At 34.6% G+C, this 19,778-nt stretch overlaps 1 long non-coding RNA gene across 1 annotated transcript in view; it reads right to left on the bottom strand.

Annotated features, from left to right (window-relative positions):
• Window positions 1-5,797: 5,797 nt before the first annotated feature.
• Window positions 5,798-19,778, bottom strand: part of LOC113628663 (uncharacterized) — a 57,374-nt gene continuing 43,393 nt past the window's right edge. Inside the window, exons 3-4 of the long non-coding RNA XR_003436172.1 lie at window positions 7,385-7,442; window positions 5,798-5,869 (exon numbers count right to left, since the gene is read on the bottom strand). This is a non-coding gene — a long non-coding RNA (uncharacterized LOC113628663). The remainder of the gene's footprint in view (window positions 5,870-7,384; window positions 7,443-19,778) is intronic.

Raw genomic sequence — 19,778 nt, forward strand, 5'->3', positions numbered from 1 at the left:
TAGAGGAAAACATAAGCAGAACACTCTTTGATATAAATTGCAGCAATACTATTTTGGATCCCTCTCTTAAAGGAAATAAAAGCAAAAGTAAACAAATGGGACCTAATTAAACTTAAAAGCTTTTGTGCAGCAAGGAAAACCATTGACAAAATGAAAAGACAACCTACTGAATGGCAGAAAATATTTGCAAATAACATGACTGTTAAGGGATTAATATCCAACATATATAAACAGTTCATACAACTCAATATCCAAAATCAAACAATCCAATTAAAAAATGGGCAGAAGAACTAAATAGACATTCTTCCAAAGAGGAAATGCAGATGGCAAACAAGCATATGAAAGGATGCTCAACATCACTAATCATCAGGGAAATGCAAATAAAAACCACCATGAGGTATCACCTCACTCTTGTCAGAATGATTATCATCAAAAAGAACACAGGGTTTCCCTGGTGGCGCAGTGGTTGAGAGTCCGCCTGCCGATGCAGGGGACACGGGTTCCTGCCCCAGTCTGGGAAGATCCCACATGCCGCGGAGCGGCTGGGCCCGTGAGCCATGGCCGCTGAGCCTGCGCATCCGGAGCCTGTGCTCCGCAACGGGAGAGGCCACAACAGTGAGAGGCCCATGTACCGCAAAAAAAAAAAAAAAAAAAAAGAACACAAATAACAAATGTTGGCTGGCAAGGATGTGGAGAAAAGGAAACACTTGTACACTGTTGGTCGGAATGTACATTGGTGTGGCCGCTGTGGAAAACTGTATGGAGGTTTCTCAAAAAACTAAAAATAGGACTACCATATGACCAAGTGATTTCACTCTTGGGTATATACCTGAATAAAACAAAAACACTAATTCTAAAAGATACATGCATTCCAATACTCAGCTGCATTACTTACAGTTGCCAAGATGTGAAAGCAACCTAAGTGTCCATCAAGAGTTGAAAGGATAAAGAAGAGATGGTATGTATGTATAAAATAGAATACTACTAAGCCATAAAAAACAAAATTTTGCCATTTGCAGCAACATGGATGGACTTGGAGGGTATAATGCTAAGTGAAATAAGTCAGACAGAGAAAGACAAATACTGCATGATATAGCTTATATATGGAATCTAAAAAATACAAAAAACTAGTAAATATAACAAAAATGTAGCAGACTCACAGATATAGAGAACAAACTAGTGGTTATGATGGTGGGGGCAATATAGGGGTGCAGGCATGGGATGTGCAAACTTTTGGTTGTAAGATAGGCTCAATAATGAATTGTACAACACAGGGAATATAGCTAATATTTTGTAATAGCTGTAAATTGAAAGTAACCTTTCAAAATTGTATAAAACATAGAAATAAATTTTAAAAATAAATAAAATTCTATATCCAGTGGAAAAAAAAGATTTCACAATGAAGGCAAAATAAAGATACTTTCAGAAAAAAGAAAAAGCTGAGGGAATTTTCTCCATAAGACTCCCCCTTCCACCCATTCACAAAATACATTTAATGAACTGCCAAAAAATGTTAGTGAGGATAGAGAAAAATTTTACAAGACATAAACTTGGATATATTTTAAGGAATGAAAAGCACTGGATAGACTATATATTTTAACAGATATAAAACAACAATAATTTTAAGTTTGTGGACTACTCAGGTAGATATAATTAGAAGTATATTATTTTAAATGTTCACTATATAAATATTTGTGGACTGCATCTAAAGTAATACTTAGAAATAAACAAATTCACATGCATATATTAGAAAAGGATATAATTAAATTAAGTGCTCTCAGTTTCCACATCAAGAAGGAATTAATGAAATGATAAAAATAAAAGTACAGAAAACTGAAATAATAGGAAAAGATAGAAATGAAAGAATATCAAGAAGCCAAAAAACTTTTCTTTGAAATGGTCAATATAATTGATAAATCTGAGTAAAAAATTTTAAAAAATAGATAATAAATACTTGATCATTATCAGGAATAATAGAAGAGGTATCACTGAGAATGCTACTCATAATATGAATATTATAAGAGCCTATAATGAACATTTATGTTAATTAATTCAATAAACTTAGACAAAATAGACCACTTCAAAATCACTACTTAAAAAAAACTGTCAAGAAAAATTACAAAATGTACAATATCCTGTATATTTAAAAAAATGAAATTCTCAAAATTTTCACAAACACGACTCTATATCCAGATTATTTCATTGATGAAATTTACAAAACATGTAAGGAAAAATACTAACAGTCTTACAGAAATTCTTTACAGAGGAGGAAGAAACATGCACAGAGGGAAAAAAAAAGAAAAAAAGCAATGGCACATTTCCTTCTCATTCACTGAAGTCTCTAATATGGTAAGAAATTTTACTTAGTGACAATGTGAAAGAACTCATTCAATGATGGCTCTAGGTAAAAATTCCACCAAGTCAAGGACTTGCTCATAACTGACCCCTTTTACTGACATTATGCAGTGTGGTGGCCAGAAATAAATAGTAAGTGATCAGTTGCAATTAACACTCATTCTACTCTAGGACTTTATTGATTGATCTAGTAACAAAAGCAATTATTGATAATACAAGTAAAAGTTTAGGAAATTTTAAAAAAAAGCAAAGGACATAAAAGCAAAAATAAACAAATGGGACCTAATTAAACTTAAAAGCTTTTGCACAGCAAAGGAAACCATCTACAAAATGAAGAAAATCTACTGATTGGGGGAAAATATTTGCAAATTACATAACTGTTAAGGGATTAATAGCCAACATATATAAACAGCCCATACAACACCATATCCAGAAAACAAACAACCTGATTAAAAACTGGACAGAAGACCTGGATAGACATTTTTCCAAAGAGGCAATGCAGATGGCCAACAGGCACATGAAAAGATGCTCCACATTGCTAATCATCAGGGAAATGCAAATCAAAACCACCATGAGAGATCACCTCACACTTGTCAGAATGACTACCATCAAAAAGAACACAAATAACAAATGTTTTGGCTAGGATGTGGGGAAAAGGAACCCTTGTACACTGTTGGTGGGAATGTAAATTGATGCAGCCAGTGTGGAAAACAGTATGGAGGTTTCTCAAAAAACTAAAAATATAACTACCATATGATACAGCAGTTTCACTCCTGGGTATATATTCATAAAAATTATAAACACTATTTCAAACAGAAACATGCACACAAATGTTCATAACAGCATTATATATAACTGCCAAAAATTGGAGGCAACCTATGTCCATCAACAAGTGAAAGGATAAAGAAGAGGTTGTACATACAGTCAATGGAACAGCACTCAGCCATAAAAAAGAATGAAATCTTGCCTTTTACAGCAGCATGGATGGACTTGGAGGGTATTATGCTAAGTGAACTAATTCAGACAGAGAAGGACATATACTGCATGATATCACTTATGTGTGGAATCTAAAAAAATACAACAAACTAGTGAATATAGCAAAAAAAATGAAGCAGGCTCACAGATATAGAGAAAAAACTAGTGGTTACCAGTGGGGAGATGGAAGGGGGAGAGGAAATATAGGGGTAAGGAATTAAGAGGTACAAACTATTACTTATAAAATAAGCTATAAAAATATTGAACAATATGGGGAATACAGTCAATATTTTATAGTAAGTATAAATGGAGTATGACCTTTAATAAGTGTGAACGCCTATTGTACACCTGTAACTTATATAATAAATAAATAAATAATTAAATAAATGCTTCTGTTTATGAAGGTCCATATTTTACTGCTGTTAGTGTTTAAAAATAAGCAAGGAAATATTATAATAATGTAGATAATACATCTCTTATCAACCTCAGAGCTGTGGTTTCCCTACAAAATGAAATGGGCAATTTAAAATATCTGTTGCTGAAAGCAGGTGTTAAAAAGTATTCAACAGCCTAAGTCAAATAAAGAAACATGTTTTAATAAAAATATGACACACTGTAATGTGTGGTTGGTGTCCAGCTGGATAGATCTCTAGGATTGGGAAATTAAACTAACACAACATTGTTAATCAACTGTACTCCAATATAAAATGAAAACTTAAAAAAAAAGAAAACGTGTGATTGGAAAAGGAGTTTTGTTTATACCTTTCCCATCTCACAAAGATTTTATTTATCTTGACTGATCTGGACGTCCCAGATTAAGGGTTGTACTGATGTGTGCAAATCAAAGGAGTCATCAATGAACTTAACATGGTACCTACAGAACTACATACAGCATGATGTATTCCTGAGGGGATCTTGGGTTGGGTCAAAACCTCACCTCATATATCCAGATTTGTACTAACAGTGAATGGATCCCAATTATCTAAAGGCAGGGGAAATCCTGTAATTCTTTACCTATCAAATCTTTCAATATCTTCCAGGGATGGATCAGAGAGAGAGAGAGGCCCATGTAATACTGATTATACTCCTCACTTTATGGGTACACTGTATAGTCAAAACCAAACACCATATCAAAGGAGGGAAAATATGATTTAAGAAGGAACCTCAGTGGAAACCAAGAGAAATCATGGCAAATGGTAATGAAGCTTGTATGTGTGCTTAATTCATAGGAAGGATGCAATAATGAGAGCATTTAAAAGCAAAACTCAACTCACTGCATTTGCTAATACCCATTACATTTGCTCAGATCTGCTGTTAAGTTTTAGCTGATGCTAATAAAAATCACTACTGATTTTGTCCAAAAATTGGGAAATTGAACTATGCTGATTTATGGTCACTGACTAAAACTCTGTCCAAATAATCTAGAGAAAAACACGACTTGCTAACCACAGATGACTTAGTTGACTAGTAGCCAGTTGCAGTGATAACTTGGTGCGTGATTTTTGCTCTATGTTACTATCTTTTTTTCAGGTAACATGAGGGAATATGATGTTTGAATTATAAATTTTATTGTGGATATAATGCTTTCAAATAAAGTAGAAATGTTACTTAGATTGTCCTATACCATTCACCAATTATGTTCCTTTGGGGGATACTTTTGGAAAGTCTTTTGACACCCAGATTGTGGAATATGACAAATAGAGTTTCAAGGAACATAATTTTTTTTATCAATACTGTGAAAGTAAATTTACCAATGTCAAAATTACTACATTACAAGGTAATATCACGAAGAGAAGAATTGTTAAACCAAATGTGGATGATAAAAGAAGTATTTTTCCAGGAGACTGTTTGCAAATGGAAGTCATTTCAGGAGGATAATGAAGGATTCGTGAATGGACCAGAGAAGCCACCTATTTGATGGAATATCACAGGCATTAACAAAGACAGGAGAGAAGGTTTGAGCCATTTCTCAAGGAAGGTGGTTGGATAAGCTCAGTGGCCAGGTGCATTAGTGGTCTATGCCAGGGAGGTGCACTTATGAGGACAACATTACAAGTTTAAGCTGAAGCAGAATGACATCAGACAGTGTGGCCTTTACTCCTGTTCTCTGTGTTCCCAAGTAATACATATCAGCAGTGAAATTATCTCCTTTGTGGTTCAAATTGTCAGGATTAAAAGAATAATGTTAAAAATCAACACTCGGGGCTTCCCTGGTGGCACAGTGGTTGAGAGTCCGCCTGCCGATGCAGGGGACGCGGGTTTGTGCCCCGGTCCGGGAGGATCCCACATGCCGCTGAGCGGCTGGGCCTGTGAGCCATGGCCGCTGAGCCTGCGCGTCCGGAGCCTGTGCTCCGCAACGGGAGAGGCCACAACAGTGAGAGGCCCGCGTACCACAAAAAAAAAAAAAAAAAATTCAACACTGTGTCATTGCAATTGGGGAGGCAATGGTAGTTTTATATTATCTTACCTAAAATCCTGTGTTAGTAGGAACATATGCCATGATATATGATTACGGTTATGTCCAACCACCACGGGGAATCTGAAGAGTTTTCAAAAAAAATGACCTCTAGTAACTACCCCAGGTGTTACAATTATGGGTACATAGGTTAAGCACATGAAAAGAAAATATATACTATAATTTTAACTTATGCATCATACGTCAAATATTATGTTGAAGTCCCTATTTTATTAACTTTAGTATTACATTAAAATCAACTTCTCAGGCCAATCAGAATTAGAAAATATTGGGGGATTTATCTGAAGCTCTTGATCGATGTCATGCGTATCAATATATATAGATTGGTCAGAAGAAGGCTTAAGAAATATCAGACACACCTTCATTAACATACACAAAAAGTCCAAATAATCCTTGGTGGCAGAGAAAGAGAATAATCAAGCTGATAAAAGTATCAAAATGCCTGTGAAGGGATAGAGTCATTACTAAAATGATATATATAAAAAATAATTCCCATTTTCCATTAGATAGGTCAAATCCCAGGAGTCACTGGAGTGTTTACAGACTTGTTTGTATAAAATCTTGGGGGAAATATTTTCAGGAGATATGTTTTAAGACAAATTAGGAAAAGATACATAGAAATATTTGGCAAGACGATATTGATCAAGATCAGAGGGTGGATGGTGTAGTAAGGCTAACAGCCAGGCTTTGATTTATTTCCTCCTACTTGGGGACAGTAGAGACTACAGTTGAACTAGATCAGACCTCCTTGTAATTAAGCTGATGACATTTATAAATGGGAATATACGTAAGAGTTCTTTTAAATAAATTCATTTTGGCAAGACATGACTTGTCTATCTGACTCTCTTATTGTAAATAAACCCAGAATTTAAGGATTTATAGAACATGATCAGCTGGAGAATGAAAGTTAGTCAAACACAAGGGTAACAATGCTAAAAGAAAAAAACCTTTATCTAACAGTAATTTTATGGACACTTGGTTAGGTCTCCATGTTTTCAACATCCCAATGTGGGAAAAAGGAATACTTAGAAATTGCTTCTGATGGTTTTGGTCTCTCCAGAAAGAAGTTGGCGCTTCTATAATATTTGAATTCTCTGAATAGTTCCTAAAGTTTGGTGTTGGAGAAAATCTATGATTTATGTGAGTCTGTTTTGACAATTCAATTATTTTATGGTAATGCAGCAAGGTTGCTTCAACATTTTTAAAACTCAATGTAAATTACCACATTAATAATGGAGAATATATAATCAACTCAATAGAATCAGGAGAATCACTGACAAAATTCAATACATATTTATGATAAAAATACATATCAGAAATTTTGAAACAGAAAGGCACTTTCTCAGTTCAATAAATATGTTTAAAATGTCTAACATCATACTTAACTGTGAAATATTGGATATTTTCCTCTAAGATCAGGATATCTAATCTCACCACCTCTTTTCAGCATTATAGTAGACACCATAGCTACTGAACATAGTATGAGACAATAACTCATAAAGGTTGGAAAGGATGATCATAAGTAGAAAACCTAAAATTATCTACAATAAAAATACTATGACTAATAAGTAAACTTACCAGTGTCACAGGATCAAAGTTAATACACAGAGAGAACTGTATTTCCACATGCTAGCACCTAATCAGTGGAAAACAAAAAAGAAAATAATACCATTTAAAATAATATTAAAACATTTAAAAATAAATTTAACAAATATTGTCTATGACATCTATTCTGATGATTATAAAATATTTTTAAGGGAAATTTAAGATAGGTGGATAAACATATCATTGTTCATGGAATTAAAGTCTCTCTCAATCTTTTAAAGATGTCAATTCTTACCAAATCAATATACAGAAACAGCACAGTCATAATTATAACAAAATTTATAGATACAGTCTAATCATAAAATTATATGAAAATGCAAAGAATTTAAAAGAGCCAGTAAAACCTTGGATTTTAAGGCTCACTTTAAAACTACAGTAAATAGTATGGAATTGGTATAAATAATGATAATCAGATTAATATGAAATAAAATTGATCAATGGAACAGAATAATCAGATATAGATTCATACACATGCTATCTTGACATTCAACAATGGTCTCAAAGAAATAAAATGGAGGGAGAAACAACTTTTCAATTAAGTGGTACCCAAAACATTAAAATATCTGTTGAGAAAAATAAATGAACCATGATCCTCTTCTCACACAACACATAAGAACTAATTCAAGAAGGATCATAAATCCAAACATAAAATATAATGACATAAAGGATACTATAAAAATCATGAGAAAATACTTTCATCACCTGAAGACAAAGTATTTCTTACATAGAGAGGGCACAAAAAGCACTAAGACAAAACCACAAAACTAAACCAAAACAAACGAACAAATATTCCATGAGTTGGGCTCATTGAACAAAGTCATTAGGATTAGAAAATATTGACTCAGATAAGAATAAAGTATTTATTATGTATATCTGACAAATTACTTGTATCTAAACTATATAAAGTAAGCTACAATAGTGAAATAAAAAGATGTAAACCCGGGCTTCCCTGGTGGTGCAGTGGTTGAGAATCCCCCTGGTGATGCAGGGGACACGAGTTCGTGCCCCAGTCCGGGAAGATCCCACATGCCGCAGAGCAGCTAGGCCTGTGAGCCATGGCCACTGAGCCTGCACGTCCAGAGCCTGTGCTCCACAGCGGGAGAGGCCACAACAGTGAGAGGCCCGTGTACCGAAAAAAAAAAAAAAAGAAAGAAAGATGCAAACCCAATTTCAAAAAGAATAGCCTAAGACGTTAAACTTATAGTTCACAAAAATTATATACAAATGGCTTAAATGGGCATGGAAACATCACTAGTCCCCAGAAAAAGGCAACTTTAAGCTATAATGAGACATACATACCAATGATTATAGCTGAAATCTTTAAAATCTCACGATATTAATGTTTGTGAGACTGTGGGACAATTGCAACTTGCATACATTTTTATACAAGTCTTTTCAAAAAATATCTGACAGTTTCTTTTAGACTAAACATACACCTAACCTATGACCAAATTATTCCAACTCTAGGTGTTTACCAAAAATCAAATTAAAACAAATGCCCATGAAAAAAGAAATGAAACATATGATCACGAAAATATATTCACAAGAAAGTTTTTAGCAGCTTTATTTATAATATATACAACATAGAAATGCTCTAAAAGTCCACTAATAGGAGACTGGGTAATCAAACTGTGACAGAATCACAAAATACAAGTCTAGACAACAACTACAAAACAAACAAACAGCAATTGATTCATGAAGCAACATGGATGCTTCTAAAATACAAAGTAGTATATACTGAGTATTACTAACTTCACAAAATTTCAAAGAAGGCAAAATAATCCACGGTGGAAAAATAAAGTATAACCATGTTGCCTTGGAGGAGCATGGGTTATCTGGGAAGAGGCATGCAGGAAATTTCTGGGGTGATGTTATGCTATCTATCCTGATAGGAGTTTGGGTTAACAGATGCATACATCTGTCAAAATGCATTAAGTGGTGTACATAAGTTTGCTGAATTTCACCCTATGTAAATTTTACCTGAGAAAACTGTAAATAAACATTAAATTCCTATCGGTGATATGTCTGTTAATATGTTTAGGGATGAAGTTTACTGATTTTGTCAGCCTATGTTGAAATGCATCTAAGTAGAAGAGGAATTGATGAATGTATGGTTAAAGGACTGAATAGACAGATAGATATGTGAACTAAATATAGTAAAAATAGTTTTTGTAGAATCTTGGTAATAAGTATATGGGTGTTCATTGGGAAATTTTCTGATGTTTTAAAAGTTTTCATAATAAAATGCAAAAAAATGAAAAAGAGCAGTAAGGATTTTACATAAAAAATTAATCCCACATCAATCAACATAAGGAAAATACTGGAACATCAATTATTAATACTGTAATTAAGATATTTCAGACATTGTAGATATTGCATTAAATATGGAAGTGCAAAGCCCTATATATATATATAATACATATATTTGAACATCACAAGGTAACATAATAGTTATTTGAATTAGTAAAATAATGTCCATACATAAAATAACTAGTGATACAATGTAAATGCTTTCCCAAAGATCAGTGAAACCTATTAGAAAGCCTAGCAATAGACCGTTGTGGGACTATAAGCTAACAATTCTGAGAACATTATACACAGATACTGGAACAGAACAATTAAGTAAATGGATGTCGGACAGTGTGTGCTAGATTCCTCACTGTTGGAGGAGCGGAGTTATAGATAAGAAAGGGGAAGAGACTAAAATCATCAAGATGATAATGCATTAGAATTGAGGACTTCTGTGTGAATTCATGTTAGCTTAATACAGACACAGAGGGAAACACATAAAGCTATTTAGAGGTACATGTATAAACACAGGTGACTGTACACATATATTCCTTTTTCTGTCCTTTGAGTAGGTCTAGAAGCAACAACACCTCAGTAGCAATGAGTACCCAGATCTTGTTGTTTTTTTTTAATCCATTTTCCAATGAAATTGCTGACTCGAGTGCCTTGAAATATAGAAGATGAGGCTGAAGCATCTTGTAGTACCAAAAAGTAAGAAAGTACTTACAAACAAAAAATATAAAACAACAAGAAACAACCCACAATGATAGGGGTATATCAAAGGCATACAAGGGCCATCTCAATAGGTAAAGTTGGAATACTTTGAGAAACAAAAGAGTATTGGATTATATCTCAAAATATAAATACATATGATGCATACAGGTATAAATAAGCAATTGAATAAATAGATGGGATGAAGAGATAAGTGTCACCTACGGAAAAATTATAAATCATTTATGAAGATACTCTGTTCTCAAAAAGGGAGAACATCACTCCCAACTCACTGAGTATGGGCTATACAGTGACTTCCTTCCAAAGAGTATAGTATGGACAAGGAAAAAAGAATAACTCTCCAGTGGAGAAATCTGCCAAGTGCTACTTCATCCAGGTGGTTAAGATGAACACCAACAATGATAAGACATGGTGATAGCATGAATCCTTAATACAATATGATGAACATGGCACTTTACCTATGTTTTCTTCCAAAACACATAATCCCAGTCTAATCAAGAGGAAAAATATCAGACAAATACCAATTGACAGGCATTCTTAATGTACCTGAAAGACACTCCTTGAAACTGTCAAGGACATCAACAAGGCAAGTCACAGAAACTGTTACACTCAGTTGGTACCTAAGCATACATGACAACTAAATTTTGTGTGGAATTCCGGATGGGATCTTAGAACAGAAAAAGGACTTGGAAGAGAAAAAGGTTTTCCTTAGGAAAAAAGTAAGGAAATCTCAATAAAGTATAAATTATAGTTAATAATAATATAACAATGTTGGTTCATTAATTGTATACCATACTAATATAAGATTTCAAAATTAGGGGATACTGTGTATGGGGAGAATGAGAATTTACCATACTAATTTTGTACTGTTTCTGAACATGTAAAACTGTTCTAAAATAAAACATTTATTTAAAAATAAGGTAATACAAATTCCATGTTCCTCATAGGAAACCAAGTCTAAATGATTATACAAATTCTACCCAATTTCCAAAGAAAGCATCACTGTAGCATTATTTAAATTTTTCTAACCCATGTACAGCAAAAGGAGTGCCCATCTGATTTTTCCAACTCTCAAAATTATGACGCCTTAACTAGACATGCACAGATTTAAAAAATATTATATGGGGGGGGTATGAGTTATGAAATAAAATGCAACAATGTTAAAAGTACCATATTAGTTTCCATTTGCCATTGTAACAAATTACCACATATTAAGTGGATTTAAACAATACAAATTAATTATTTAATAGTCTTGGAGGTCAGAATTCTGTAATTAATTTCACTGGGTTAAAACCAACATATAAGCACAGGTGTATTCTCTCTGCAGTCTCTATGGGAGAATCAATTTCTTCATCTTTCCAGCTTCTAGAACCTGCGGGTAGTCTTTGGCTCATGTCCGCATTACCCCAACCTCTGCTTCCATCATCACATCTCCTCTGAATCCCACCTCTTGCCTCCCTCTAATGAAGACTTGTCTTTATGATGCCCACATTGCACCCATATGGGCAATCCAGGATAATCTTCCCATCTCAAGATCCTTAACTCAATCATATCTGCAAAGCCCCTTTGGCCATGTAAGGTAACATATTCAGTTCCATGGGTTAGGATGTAGACATCTTTGGGGAACCATTATTCTAAGCTACTAGGTACATATGAAAATATTGGTATGGAAACATCTATAACGAGTATCCTAAAAAACCAGTTGTTTGCTGACTAGGTTAGTTTGCTTTGTTTTATGACTTCAAATGATCATATGCAATAACTGGTTTATGCACTTTTTAGATTCCTGTGTCATGTACCATCAATATGTCCTTAATATCTAACTTTTAAACCATATTTTAAGCTTCAGTGTTTACAGTCCATGACATAATTGTTCTGTCCTTGTATTCCAAGTACTTAACGTATTGTCTGGTACCTTTAGAGCATTCACCAAATGAATGCTACACATTAAGATTACATTTTATTTTATTGATCAGAATTCATGTTTTGTAAGGACATGATTATTTTAAGGTATAGCATATGATCTGGAATGCTATAGTGACAAATAAGGTTTCCTTGGGAAACCTTGGGAGGGGATGTTGGATTGCCTCCTTGAAAATATTGCTTCTACCCTTTGGACATGTTGTTTTGGGCAAATTACATAAACTCTCCTTATTTCAATTTCCTTCTCTCTAAAATGGCAGTGTTCATAGGATCTACCCCATGAAATTTTGTGAGAATCAGTGTATACTATATGTAAAACACTTAGATCAAAGTCTAGTTACAACAGACACTTTATTCTACTGCTACTACTACCATTATTATTACAATATTGGGGCAGTCAAGTACCAATGTTTCTTTATTTACACTATTTAGTTCTTTTACAAAATAATATATTTTTATATGTGTCATAAACAAAAATATGTTAAGGACATCTATATTGATGTATTTCAGATATTTACAAAATTTAAAGGAAATTGTATGTACGTTCCACCAGAATTTAGGCATTAATCTTGTGGAAAATTCAACTGATTTGTGAACACTATAATATTCTGGCTTTCATCGAGAATGAGACTATAATAAAAGATGTAAGGCTAAAAATGCTCTCCCTTTAATGTTAATCTCATCTTCACTTAGACAATCATTATTTATTTAGATTTATTCAGAAGTTCGGTTCAGAATATAAATGATATTTTTTTAAAAACTATTAATTTAAAAAAATGTATATTTGAAAGTGCAGCATATGCAAAAATATTATAAACTGTTCTACAACTTTGCTGGAGCTTGCTCTGGCACAGCTAAATTCATGATGATTAAAGGCATTTGCTTCATAAAATTCTCCAAGTTTCATATCTACTGTATTAGCAAAACTTTGAAATCCACTGTATACATTTAGAGCCCTAAATAAACTTTATTGTATCTGCTATTAAAATATATATTCCAAAAGACATCAATACCAACCACAAAGTCAAAAGAAACTAATATAAAACATTCAGTGTGCATTTTGAATATCTTTTCCAAAGGGCTCTATTTTATATTCAATTTCATAGAGGATGGTTTCCTTAGCAACTAACCCTCTGCCACATAGTTCTTTAATAGGACATTACTAAAAAATTAATGGTTAGGTATTATGTGGCTGAAAATGTGAGATTTTTACTACTTGTTAAAGTTATTATCCATTTTTTAAAATATCATTGAGGTACTTACAATTTAACACATTTGGGCCCTTAAATTTAGTGTGGTGTAGCTGAAAAAACACATCTCCTAAAATCGTCACCTCTAAGAAGAATTCATTGAACTTGCTAAAATTATGAATGGAATTTATCTTTATTGTCAGTGTTCACAGCAAAATGTATTGTAAAGGCAATGAACCTGATGCTAGAACAGGCTTAAATTATAATGATAAATAAGATTTCTCTTAAAAGATGGATATCCTCATAAATATACCTTGACTGTGCATTAATATATCTATTGTCCTGCAACCAGTTTTAATAGAATTGGAGATATAAATGTCTAGGTAGATCAAGTCACATATATATTCATATATATATTTATTTTATTTACTTTGGAGTTTGTATAATATAATACTGTGTATTTACCTAAGTGTATAAATGTCTTCAGTGTAAACTACCTACATCTCTTTCCTTACAATAAATGTACCTGCAGAAAAATGTTTCTTTGGACCTCTAAGAAAATGTTTTAAAACAAATGCACTTCAAGTCTTTAACTTATTGAGGAAAACACATCAATCATCTACTTGGAGTACTTTAAAGAGTGTTTTTAATATATGTGTGTATATATATATATATATATTTAAAAAATATATAAATTTTTCCCATTATTTTGCTACTCAGAGTCACCATGATAGAGATAACATAGGAAATGAGGCATTTATTCCATAATAGGAATTATTATTATTATTTAATAGGAATTATTATTACTATTATTTTTGGCTACACATTAATACCACAAATATTTATTGACCATTTATTTTTTATTTGCATTGTTCTATAAATAGTGACAATGATTATTGTGGACTGATTGATTACCCTCATTAGTTAATAAAATGTTGAAGATGGTTTGTAAGAAAAATGATAGAAAAGAAAGTGAAACTTCACAAGAATAGAGAAACAAGAATATAAAGGTGTAGAAATGAAGAAATTTAACAAGAATCCCTAAAAGAGCAGTTATCAGAAACTGATATGAGAATCCAGAGTACAGAATTAATTTACTGTTATAAAGTGATACATAAAAATACTGTGAATGAAATGATAACCACATTATATCTTCATCAAAAATTGAGAAAAATTTTCCACATAAAGCAAAGGACTGGATTATATACATTTTTCAAAATCTGTCAAATCAAAATACTAAAATACACAATACAGGTACAGACATATGACTCAGAGGTTCCTATGAAATGCCATCTTGGATGGCATTCCAAATCACTGAAGGAAAGAAGCTGAGAAAAGTGACATGAAAATGTCATCTTTCCTTTACTCCTTATATAGAAATATATCTCATATTTAGAAAGTATTTATACCATGATGAAAATGAAAAATAATACCAAAAAAATTACTAGAAGTACAATGGATAAAAGAAAACATTAAAACTTTGTATTCAGACATTTTTCTAAACATACCATATACATCAAAAGCCATAAGAACATGAATGGTTTATTGAAAAGATATAATTATAAAATTGTAGGGAGTTCCTTGGGGGCCTAGTGGTTAGGATTCTGGGCTTTCATTGCAGTGGCCCATGTTCAATCCCTAGTTGGGGAACTGAGATCTCGCAAGCCACGTGACACAGCATGGCAAAAAAAAAAAAATTGTATAAAACAAGATACACCATTAGCGAAGTTGACAGAAAAATGAAATATTCAAAAATAAACACAACAATAATGACAAAGAGCTTCATTTTCCTTTTTATTAAAACAAAAGATAAAAATTATAAAATAAAAGATAACTTCATTGAGAATTTTCCAAAGCAAATATTAGAAACTTTTAAGGCAAGTCAAAAGAAGAAATGCAACTCATAACTATGAGAAAATGTATTTACATTCACTAATTACCACATGATACAAATAAGATATTCCTCCTATAAGATAAACCAAAATTTAAAATATTGCAAAATACCAGTATTTCCTGTGGAATGTTAGAATGCACACTCTTATACACTCTTGGTAGGCGTGTAAATTTACCTTTTTTTGAGCATCTTGGCATTATTTTTATTATGTGAAGGTGAAGGTAATGCTAGTAATTTTAGTGAAAATGGTAAGAAAAAAGTAATAACAACAACAAAAACCATAACTTATCGAAGACTTATGCACTAGTCAGTGTTCCCAGCACTTTATCTTTAGCTCACTCAGAAATACTTAATATGATAGGCACTCTTAAATTCTCCATGTCAAACACTAGGCATCTAAGAAGAAATGTTTTAATATGTTTTCCTAAGGTCACATAACTAGTAAATGACAGAAATGAGATATTAGTCCAGGCATTTTGACTCCAAATCAAGTTCTATTAACCACTATACCACACTAAGGAAAAGTAAAAGTGAATTAAAAGTGCCAAAGGAGGTGATTCACCTATGTACAGTTATAGATGTAGATCTAGAGTGTATATATGAATAGAGAATATTCACCAAAGTTTAAAAAGTAATTATTTCTAGACATTTTAGGCTGAGATTTTGGCATGAATTAGAATTCACCCTAAACATTTTAAATGATGAGACTTCAATGGCAAGTCTTCCTTCAAAATCTGAGCACACATTGTTAGGGGTAAAAACAAGAAATGAGAATATGCCTAGAAAAATACTACAATGCAAAACTACCACAGCCCTTTTGATGAAAAGATAAGGGCAATAAATATTTTTACTGGAGCCGAGTATTTGCCACACAAAGATGGGACTCATGTACTAGGAGAGACATGGTCCTGAAGGGAATGCAGGAGAATTACTCCAGCTTATTTCAGTTTTGCCTTCCTTTTTTTTTTTTTTCCTCCCATTGTCCTAACCTAACCTGAAGTCCACAGCTGAATTATATTAGGGCAGGAGCTAGCCATCAGGGACTAGTCTTCCTGAGTACAGAGCAGGGCAAATGGGGGCAGAAAATGTGTCTAAGGAGCTGGGTGGGAAAGGGTGTCTCAAACAGAAAAAAATCAGCACTAGTAATTAAGAAATGCACTTTAAAATTTTCCTCTTCTTAAATTATCTATGAGATATTTTAAAACTTCACAAGAGAGGACCTTAAAGATGGTGGAGAAGTAAGATGTGGAGATCACCTTCCTCCCCACAAATACATCAAAAATACATCTACATGTGGAACAACTCTTACAGAAAACCTACTGAATGCTGGCAGAAGACCTCAGACTTCCCAAAAGTCAAGAAACTCCCCATGTACCTGGGTACAGCAAAGGAAAAAACAGAGACAATAGAAAAAAGAAAAAAACAGAAAGAAAAGAAGAGAGACGGGCCCTGCACCTCTGGGGGAGAGCTGTGAAGGAGCAAAAGTTCCCACACACTAGGAAGCCCCTTCACTGGTGTAGACGGGGGTGGGTAGAGGGAAAGCTTCGGAGCTATGGAGGAGAGCACAGCATCAGGGGTGCAGAGGGAAAAGTGGAGAGATTCCCGCATAGAGGATCAGTGCTGACGAGAACTCACCAGCCTGAGAGGCTTGTCTGCTCACCAGCCAGGATGGGTAGAGGCTGGGAGCTGAGGCTCAGGCTTTGGAGGTCAGATCCCAGGGAGAAGAATGGGGTTGGCTGCGTGAACACTGCCTGAAGGGGGTTAGTGAGCCACAGATAGCCGGGAGGTGGTCTGGGAAAACCTCAGGACCTGCCTAAGAGGCAAGAGGACACTGTTTTGGGGTGTACGAGGAGAGGAGATTCAGAGCACTGCCTAAACAAGCTTCAGAGACAGTCAAAAGCCATGGCTATCAGCGTGGACCACAGAGACAGGCATGAAATGCTAAGGCTGCTGCTGTAGCCACCAAGAATCCTGTGTGCAAGCACAGGTCACTATCCACATGTCCCCTCCCAGGAGTCTGTGCAGCCTGCCACTGCCAGGGTCCCAGGAGGCAGGGACAACTTCCGTGGTAGAACACACAGTGTACCCCAGGCTGTTGCAATGTCACGCCGGCCTCGGCCCCCTCAGGCTCACGCCGCATTCCATACCCCACCCTCCCCCCGTCTGAGCAAGCCAGAGCCGCCAAATCAGCCATTCCTTTAACCCCCTCCTGCCTGGGTGAAGAACAGACACCAGAGAGGGACCTACGTATAGAGGCTGGGCCAAATCCAAAGTTGAACCCCAGGGATTGTGCAAACAAAGAAGAGAAAGGGAAATATCTCCATGCAGCGTCAGGAGGAGCAGATTAAATCTCTACAATCAACTTGATGTACCTGCATCTGCGGAACACCTGAAGAGACAACGAATCATCCCAAAATTGAGGCAGTGGACTTTGGGAACAACTACAGACTTGGGGTTTGCTGTATGCAACAGACTAGTTTCTGATTTTTATGTTTATCTTATTTTAGATTTTAGCATAAGTTATCATTGGTGGATTTGATTATTGGTTTGGTTGCTCTTTTTAATTACTTTTTAATTTTAATAATATACTTTATAAATTTTTTATTTTAATAACTTTGTTATATATTATTTTATGTTAATTTTCCATTCTTTCTTATTTTTCTCCCTTTTCTTCTGAGTCGTGTGGCTGACAGGGTCTTAGTGCTCCAGCCAAGTGTCAGGTCTGAGTCTCTGAGGTGGGAGATCTGAGTTCAGGACACTGGACCACCAGAGACCTCCTGGCTCCACATAATATCAATTGGCGAGAGCTCTCCAAGAGATCTCTGTCTCAACACTAAGACCCAGCTCTACTCAATGACCAGCAAGCTCCAGTGCTGGACATGCCATGACAAACAATAAGCAAGACAGGAACACAATCCCACCCATTAGCAGTGAGGCTGCCTAAAATCATAATAAGTTCACAGACACCCCAAAACACACCACCAGATGTGGTCCTGCCCACCAGAAAGACAAGATCCAGGCTCATCCATCAGAACACAGCCACCATTTCCCTCCACCAGGAAGGCTACACAATGCACTGAACCAAACTTACCCACTGGGGGCAGACACCAAAAACAATGGGAACTACAAACTTGCAGCCTGCGAAAGGAGACCCCAAACACAGTAAGTTAACCAAACTGACAAGACAGAGAAATATGCAGCAGATGAAGGAGCAAGGTAAAAACCCACCAGACCAAACAAATGAAGAGGAAATAGGCAGTCTACCTGAATAAGAATTCAGAGCAATGAAACTAAAGATGAGGAAAAATCTTGGAAATAGAATGGAGAAAATACAAGAAATGTTTAACAAGGACCTCGAAGAACTAAAAAGCAAACAAACAATGATAAACAACACAATAAATTAAATTAAAAATTCTCTGGAAGGAATCAATAGCAGAATAACTGAGGCAAAAGAATGGATAAGTTACCTGGAATATAAAATAGTGGTAATAACTACCGCAGAGCAGAATAAAGAAAAAAGAATGAAAAGAATTGATGACAGTCTCAGAGACATCTGGGACAACATTAAATGCACCAACATTCATATTATAGGGGTCCCAGAAGAAGAAGAGGAAAAAAACGGATTAAGAAATATTTGAAGAGATTATAGTTGAAAACTTCCCTAATATGGGTAAGGAAATAATCAAGTCCAGGAAGTGCAGAGAGTCCCATACAGGATAAATCCAAGTAGAAACACACCAAGACACATATAAATCAAACTATCAAAAATTATATACAAAGAAAAAAATATAAAAAGCAGCAAGGGAAAACCAAAACATAAGATAAAAGGGAATCCCCAGAATATTAACAACTGATATTTCAACAAAAACTCTGCAAGCCAGAAGGGAATGGCAGGACATATTTAAAGTGATGAAAGGGAAAAACCTACAACCAAGATTACTCTACCCAGGAAGGATCTCATTGAGATCCAATGGAGAAATTAGAAAACTTTACAGACAAGCAAAAGCTAAGAGAATTCGGCACCATGAAACTAGCATTACAACAAATGCTAAAGGAACTTCTCTAGGCAAAAAACACAAGAGAAGGAAAAGACCTGCAATAATAAACACAAAACAATTAAGAAAATGGTAACAGGAACATACATAGCGATAATTACCTTAAATGTAGATGGATTAAATGCTCCAACCAAAAGACATAGATTGGCTGAATGGATACAAAAACAAGACCCATATATACGCTGTCTACAAGAGGCCCACTTCCGACCTAGGGACACATAAAGACTGAAAGTGAGGGGATGGAAAAAGATATTCCATGCAAGTGGAAATCAAAAGAAAGCTGG

This window comes from Aethalodelphis obliquidens, unplaced genomic scaffold (genome assembly GCF_003676395.1).
Source record: "Aethalodelphis obliquidens isolate GAN/ISIS:26980383/991018 unplaced genomic scaffold, ASM367639v1 scaffold24, whole genome shotgun sequence".
In the NCBI taxonomy this organism is placed as follows: domain Eukaryota; kingdom Metazoa; phylum Chordata; class Mammalia; order Artiodactyla; family Delphinidae; genus Aethalodelphis; species Aethalodelphis obliquidens.